The 8,023-nt window shown below is 52.4% G+C and overlaps 1 protein-coding gene across 4 annotated transcripts in view; it reads left to right on the top strand.

Moving 5' to 3' along the window:
* The first annotated feature begins 2,495 nt into the window (after positions 1-2,495).
* SMOX (spermine oxidase) overlaps positions 2,496-8,023 on the top strand; it is a 52,688-nt gene continuing 47,160 nt past the window's right edge. For 3 of the 4 annotated variants that reach the window (XM_039368403.1, XM_039368404.1, XM_039368401.1), the window contains exon 1: positions 2,496-2,629. The gene's annotated coding sequence lies outside the window, so the exon portion shown is untranslated. Of the gene's footprint in view, positions 2,630-5,927; positions 6,122-8,023 lie in introns of those variants that run through there. The other variant, XM_039368402.1, reaches the window with a different exon arrangement.

Raw genomic sequence — 8,023 nt, 5'->3', positions numbered from 1 at the left:
CAAATTGATAGTTGAGCCAGACCTTTGCTCTGCCTTGCTGGAAAATTGATCGGTGTGCCCAGCTGACCTTTGGATCCCTTGCGGTCCTTTTTTTTTTGTTTTTTTTGAAACAAATTTTATTGGGTTTCTTTTTTAATTCTTTTTTTTTTATTATTGAAAAGTTTTTAAAAGTTTTACAAATAAACAACCAACCCTCCCCCATCCCTCCCAAACCCCCCCTCCCCCCTCCCCGAGCTTCCCAGAGCTTACAGGCTTATCTATAATTTTAAAAAACCTAAACAAATTTTTACAACTTATAAAATAATTAATAATAAAATATATATGACATAAGCATTAAAAAGAAAAATACTCAGGGCACATCGTAGTGCTGGGGTAATCAAACATCCTAGAACAAAACATATATACATAGTTCAATCAATACGTCAAGTGTTCCCTCTCTTTTTCCCTCAAATCTCCAATTCTAGCTTAGATTTATTCAACCTAGACCCGATTTAAGGCTTTATAAATTCACAATACCGTATTCAAATTAACTTTAAGTAAAGACATTATCAGTTCAGGTATCCCTTCCAAATCTGTTCTAGTTCCTTAATTTTATCATAAATCTTATTTATTTCTTCTTCCACTAATCTCCCCTATTTAAAATAAAATATTAATCTAACCCAGTGGTTCTCAACCTGTGGGTCGGGACCCCATTTGGGGTCGAACGACCATTTCACGGGGGTCGCCAAACAACGCAGTCCGCCATTTTTTCCCCCTTTTCCTTACCTGTGCTACTCCCTTTTATTCTATTGGCTTTTGAAAGCCAATAGAATAGACTCTCTTAAATAGAGTCTAATTCTATTGGCTTTCCAAAGCCAATAGGAATTGTCCAGGCTGTCTCTGCCCTGCTGAGCCCGCCAAAAGTCCCATTCTGCAAACGGTGCTGCACCAGTTGAGTAGTCCTCGACTTACGACCCGTTGAGTAGTCCTCAACTTACGACCGGTTGGGGGTCGCGGCATTAAAAAGGTTGAGAACCACTGATCTAACCTATACCTATCTAATCCATCAATTAATCAATCTCTTTAAGCTGACAAAATAATATCAGACCTTAAATCATTTCAATCCATTAGACGGAATTAAAATTTCATCCAGTTAATTGTCATAACTGGATAATTGTCATGGATCCCTTGCTGTGCTTGATGGAAAGACACAGAAGTCCAGGGGAAAGAAGGACTAGGGGTGACATGATAGCCGGTCTTCCAATATTTGAGGGGCTGCCACAAAGATGTGTGTGTGTGTGTCAAAATTATTTTTCAAAACACCAGAAGGCGTGACGAGAAACAACGGATGGAAACTGATCAAGGAGAGAAGCAACCTGGAATGAAGGAGAAACGTCCTTAACAGTGAGGACAATTAACCAGTGGAACAGCTTGCCACCAGAAGTTGTGGGGGCTCTATAACTGGAGATTTTCAAGAAGAGATTGAACAAAAACTTGTCTGAAATAGTATAGGGCAGGGGTCTTCAAACTTGGCCCTTTGATGACTTGTGGACTTCAACTCCCAGAATTCCTCAGCCAGCGGTACCTGGCTGAGGAATTCTGGGAGTTGAAGTCAACAAGTCATCAAAGGGCCAAGTTTGAAGACCCCTGATATAGACTTTAAGAGTGGACTTCAACTCCCAGAATTCCTCAGCCAGGCATGCTGGCTGAGGACTTCTGGGAGTTGAAGTCCACAAGTCATCAAAGGGCCAAGTTTGAAGACCTCTGGTTTAGTGTCTCCTGTTTGAGCAGGGGGCTGGACTAGAAGACCTCCAAGGTCCCTCTCAGCTCTGTTCTGATTCAAAGAAGACTTTCTAGAAATGAGGACTAATTTCATCTGATTTGTAATAACAGCTGGTCCTCGCCTTACGGCCACAGCTCAACCCACAACAGCTAGACATTTGTTAGCTGGGTCCTTTTTGCGACCTTTCTCGCCACGGTTGTTAAATGAGTCGCTGCAGTTGTTAAAGTGAGTGACCCGGTTGTTAAGTGAATCTGGCTTCCCCGTGGACTTTGCGGGTGGGAAGGTCGCAAAAAGGAGTCACACGAAACCCCCCCCCCGGGACACTGCAACGGTCATAAATGCGAGTCAAGTTGCCAAGCGTCTAAATTTTGATCACGTAACCCGGGGAAGCTGCAACGGTCCTAAATGTGAAAAACAGTCGTTAAGTCCCCTTTTTCAGTGCTGTAGTAAGTTTGGACAGTCCCTAAATGAACCTGTTGTAAGTCGAGAACTATCTGGAACGTGGATTCTCCAAGAGGAATCATGAGGGGCTTGAAACATGGGGGGGGGGGCTGAGCCACCGAACCCCTGGAATCGCGATCTCCATGGAAAAGTTCCTTATAAGGGTGACGGATGCCTGGATGGTCTCTCCAGCCTTGGGATGCGTCTTTCCGAGGATCCGCCTCGGTCACACCTGGTTGCTCCTGCCCCTGGGTGTGTTCACACACCTGCCATTTATTCCTGGAACCGCGGCTGTTTTCTCTTTTCCTCCCGCACCTTTGCACCTGGATCCATCCTTGGAGGCCGTCTTCGGAAAGGGCCTTGCGTTTCGCTTGAAGCGGTGCAGGAGATCTGTTGCAAATCCGAAAAAGGCCGTTGTTTGAGGAGGTACGTAGAGTCTTCTCCTGGGAGCGGACGGGCCTCCACACGCTCAGGCAACGGAGTAGTTACGGCTGCGATTCCCAGCTGTGCTTGGGTGGGCAGGGGGGGGGGTTCGAGCCCTGGATTGGGAGTGGTGTTGTGTAGCCGCCAGGGTTCAGCATTTATCACCCAGTGCAGGAAAAGAGGTGGGCAGCTGCATTCTCGGAGGTTGATATCCTAGCCTAGGCCAGGAGTAGGCCCCCTTTCCCGCCTATGGACTTCAACTCCCAGGAGTCCTGAGCCAGCATTCCATAAGTCCTTGGTTAGCTCCAGATGGTTCTCCTCTCTTTTATGGTGCACTATTACTGATGATGCTACCTAGTTGGGTCATGAAACGTCTAGAAGAAAACCGCCCAGCTCAGAGAGCACCAAGGACCCCACAATCCTCCTCCTCCCTGCAAACCCCACTCCCATCTAGCACTGATGATGTTACCTAGTTGGGTGATGAAATGTCTGCAAGAAAACCACCCAGCTCAGAGAGCACCAAAGACTCCACAGTCTTCCTTCTCCTTCTCTTCCTTTTTCCAGCAATTTCCCTCCCTTCTAGCACTGATGATGTTACCTAGCTGGGTGATGAAATGTCTGTAAGAAAACCACCCAGCTCAGAGAGTAGCAAGGACCCCCACAGTTCTCCTCCTCCTCCAATCCACAGCCCCCCCTCTGTTCTAGCACTGATGTTACCTAGTTGGGTCACAAAACGTCTGCAAGAAAACAAACAAGCTCAGAGAACACAATTAGCCTGTTTAGGAAAGAAAATCATTTTAATCCTGAATCCAAGTGATGGTAACATTGGAACCCATCCTGTCCCAGGGCGAGCAAGGCAGGAGCACCTGCCTCCCAATTCAGTTTTTCAGCAAGGCAAATCATTTAAAAGCATCTCATAAAGAGCCCCAAAATGCAATATTTTGCTGCAGGCCTGTCAGTTAACTTTTGTTTTGATGGCATTTCCCCCCCCCCAAAAAAAGGGGGGGGTGGGGGGAATGCTGGGCCTACACACAGCTCTGAAGTTCTTTTTCTGAAGAACTTTGTGTGGCTCCGGAGGCCACAGCGCAGGAGGAAGGTGGAAAGATTGGGGTTCAACTCTGGTTTGAGGATTCCTGCTTGAGCAGGGGGCTAGACTAGAAGACCTCCAAGGTCCCTTCCAGCTTCTATTCTATTCTATTCTATTCTATTCTGTTCTGTTCTGTTCTATTCTATTCTATTCCATTCCAATATTCTATTCTATTCTATTCTATTCTATTCCATTCCATTCCTATCTTCTATTCTATTCTATTCTATTCCATTCCATTCCTATCTTCTATTCTATTCTATTCTATTCCATTACTATCTTCTCTTCTCTTCTCTTCCCTTCTATTCTATTCTATTCCATTCCTATCTTCTATTCTATTCTATTCTATTCCTATCTTCTATTCTATTCTATTCTATTCTATTCTATTCTATTCTATTCTATTCTATTCTATTCTATTCTATTCTATTCTATTCCATTCCATTCCATTCCTATCTTCTATTCCAGTGGTTCTCAACCTTTCTAATGCCGTGACCCCATAATACAGTTCCCCATGTTGTGGTGCCCCCCAAGTGGGTGTGGCCACCAATAAGAGGGAGTAGGACAGCTAGGGAAAAGGGAAAAAAATGGCGGACAGTGTGGTTTGGCGACCCCCGTGAAATGGTCATTCGACCCCAAATGGGGTCCCGACCCACAGGTTGAGAACCACTGTTCTATTCTATTCTATTCTATTCTATTCTATTCTATTCTATTCTATTCTATTCTATTCTATTCTATTCTGTTGTTTGTTCTGTTCTTTTCTATGCTATGCTATGCTATGCTGTTCTATTCTTATTTCTACTCTACTCTACTCTATTGCATTATATATATCACTGACTTCACAAGAATGCTGGCGCTTTGTAATAACCACCATGTCAGGTTAATACAACAGATCTCATGAAAGTTAAAAAAAAAAAGTATTCATCACCTCTGGTGGCCCAATGAGAGGGTATGGTTCTCCTGCTTGAGCAGGGGCTGGACTAGAAGACCTCCAAGGTCCCTTCCAGCTCTATTCTATTCTGTTCTGTTCTGTTCTATTCCATATCCTTTTTTGGATTTGGGAGAACGGCACAGGAAAGGAAGGCAGACTCGCTTCTACCCAGGATCGGGGCACTCTGCCCATGCTCAGAGGCAAGGCCCAAAATTAACAAAGGCAGGCTTGCTTCTGCTCAGAATCCGAGCACTCTGGCCATGCCAGAGGCGATGCTCTTGGGAAGCGGTGACCACAGCAAAGATAATGAAGGCAGAGTCGCTTTTGCCCAGGATCGGGGCACTCTGCCCATGCTCAGAGGTGATGCCCCAAACTAACAAAGGAAGACTCGCTTCTGCCCAGGATAAGGCACTCTGCTCATGCTCAGAGGCGATGGCATTGGGGAGTTGCAACCACGGCAAAATTGACTTGCTTCTGACCAGGATCAGGCACTCTGCCCATGCCCAGAGCTGTTGCCCCAAATTAACCAAAGGCAGTTTTGCTTCTGCCCAGGATCGGGGCACTCTGCCCATGCTCCGAGGAAATGAAATGCCCTTGGGGAGTGACCGACCCAGCAAAGCCAAGGAAAGCAAACTCCCTTCGGCCCAGGATGGAACACTCTGCCCATGCTCAGAGGACACGCCCTTGGGGAGCGGGTGGCCACAGCAAAGTGGACTTGCTTCGGCCCAGGTGGTTGGGGCACTCTGCCCATGCCCAGAGACGATCCGTCTGCCCAGGGTCGGGGGACTCTGCTCATGCCCAGAGGCGATCCTTCTGCCCAGGGTCGGGGGACTCTGCTCATGCCCAGAGGCGATCCTTCTGCCCAGGGTCGGGGGACTCTGCTCATGCCCAGAGGCAATCCTTCTGCCCAGGGTCGGGGCACTCTGCCCATGCCCAGAGGCGATCCTTCTGCCCAGGGTCGGGGCACTCTGCCCATGCCCAGAGGCGATCCTTCTGCCCAGCGTCGGGGCACTCTGCCCATGCCCAGAGGCGATCCTTTGCCCAGGGTCGGGGCACTCTGCCCAGGCCCAGAGGCGACCCTCGGAGCGGAAGCCTCGCGCCCGCTGGGTGGCCGAGCCGAGAGACTTTGGCCGGGCCAGGCGGGCGCTCTGCACGTCCTCAGAGACCCGCCGCCGAGCCTTTGCAACTTGCAGGAAGCGGCTGGCAGCGCCCGGAGCCGGCCCTCCTCCTGCCTTCTTACTTGCCTGCCGCGAGGCGTGGCCGGAGGGGCCGCCTGCGAGGAGGAGCCGGTGCCGGTGGGCGGCCGAGGAGGAGGAGGAAGGACGGGCTGCCGTGGAGCAGGCCGCCGGTCGTCGCCAGCCCCGCCGCACAGCCGCCGCCGCCGCCGCTGCCCATCGCGGAGTCCGGAGGGCTCCAGCGCCAGCCGCCCCAGCCAGCCCGCCGGCCCGCAGCCAGCCTCCTTCCCGGCCCCCGCAGGAGAGAGGTACCGCGGCGCCCCCCCCCCCGAGGGGCAAAACACGGGCAGGGGTCCTCCTCCTCCTCCTCCTCCCCTTGGGCTGGGGAGGGGTCTCGCTTGGCACCCTCTTCCTCCTCCTTCCCCAGCGGTCCAGATCTCGGAGGGAGGGGGGGTTGTCCAGCCCCCCCCGCCCGCTTCCAGCTAATTGGGGAGGGGGTTGCAGAGAACGACCCCCCTTCTTTCCCCCTCTTCCTTCTCCTTCCTGGGGAGGGGTCTCCCTTAATCCCCCCCTCCTCCTTCCCCGCCATCCCAGATCTCGGAGGGGGGGGCTTGCTCAGCCGGAGAGGCAAAGCCCCCCCAACCCGCTTCCAGCTAATTGGGGAGGGGGTTGCAGAGAACGACCCCCCCTCTTTCCCCCCTCCTCCTCCTTCTTCCTGGGGAGGGGTCTCCCTTAATCCTCCCCTCCTCCTTCCCCACCGGCCCAGATCTCGGAGAGGGGGGGCTTGCCCAGCCGGAGAGGCAAAGCCCCCCAACCCGCTTCCAGCTAATTGGGGAGGGGGTTGCAGAGAACGACCCCCCTCTTTTTCCCCTCCTCCCTCCTGGGGAGGGGTCTCCCTTCCCTCTCCCCTTCCTCCTTCCCCACCGGCCCAGATCTCGGAGGGGGGGGGCTTGGCCAGACGGAGAGGCAAAGACCCCCCCAACCCGCTTCCAGCTAATTGGGGAGGGGGTCTCAGAGAACGACCCCCCCTTTTTTCCCCTCCTCCTCCTTCCTGGGGAGGGGGTCTCCCTTAATCCCCCCTCCTCCCTCGCTGTCCCAGAAATCGGAGAGCTTGCCCGGCTGGGGGCTAATTGGGGAGGGGGGGTTGCAGAGAATGACCCCCTCTTTTCCCCCTCATCCTCTCTCCTGGGGAGGGGTCTCCCTTCCCTCTTCCCTTCCTCCTTCCCTACCGTCCCAGATCTCGGAGGGGGGGGGGCTTGCCCAGCTGGAGAAGCAAAGACCCCCCCCCAACCCGCTTCCAGCTAATTGGGGAGGGGGTTGCAGAGAACGACCCCCCCTCTTTTCTCCTCCTCCCTCCTGGGGAGGGGGTCTCCCTTCACACACCCCCTCCCCGATCTCGGAGAGGGGAGCTCGCCCAGCCGGGAAAGCCAGCCCCCCCAAACCGCTTCTAGCTAATCGGGGAGGGGGCTGCCTAGAAGGACCCCCCCCTCTTTTTCTCGCCTTCCCTTCCCTCCTTCCTCGGCGGCTCTTTTTCCTCCGCGCCCCCCCCCTTTTTTTCTCTCCCTGGCTCAGCAGATGGCCTTGTTATTGACTCTCCAGCCGCCTTCTCCAACCGGGCGCCCTCTGCGCGCCTTGGGGCCGCGGCCCCGCTGGACTCGCGGCCGGCAGCCTGGCGCAACTGGAGAGCTGCCGGTTGGGGAGGATTTCCATTTGACCGAGTTTTTCAGCCCCCTCCCTTTGCTCAGATCCTGCAAAGGGATCGATAACCTGCTTGCCCGGGGCGCCTTAGCAATTCAGAGACCCTTCCCACGTATTTCAGGCCGCGGGTGGGTGGTATATTCACCCCCCCACCCAGCTCTCATTTTTAGGGATTAAAATTGAGGCTGGGGGGGGGGAGTGTAGAGTCGGTAATTCAGCTGGGCTGAAGCTCCCTCCCACCCACCCACCCCCAATTTGCAGGATGTGCCTTTTGGGGTGTGCTGCTCCCCCCTGACCATCATTTTAAATTGGGGAGGGGGGGATGAAGCAAGAATTCTAGTGATTAGTTCTGTTAGCAGCAGCTACCCCCCCTCCCCTTAATTGTGAGGTCAGCCTGGTGCAGGCAAGTGGTTCATTGAAAATGCACAAGGGTTGTTGGAGGCGTGAATGTTTTGCATTGTCTCCCGCTCGTTGGGTGTGTGTGTGTGTGTGTGTGTGTGTGCAAATTTAAG

Source organism: Crotalus tigris, unplaced genomic scaffold (genome assembly GCF_016545835.1).
Source record: "Crotalus tigris isolate CLP2741 ecotype Arizona unplaced genomic scaffold, ASM1654583v1 scf7180000020772.518028, whole genome shotgun sequence".
Lineage (NCBI taxonomy): Eukaryota > Metazoa > Chordata > Lepidosauria > Squamata > Viperidae > Crotalus > Crotalus tigris.
This window is presented reverse-complemented; position numbering and strand designations above follow the sequence as displayed.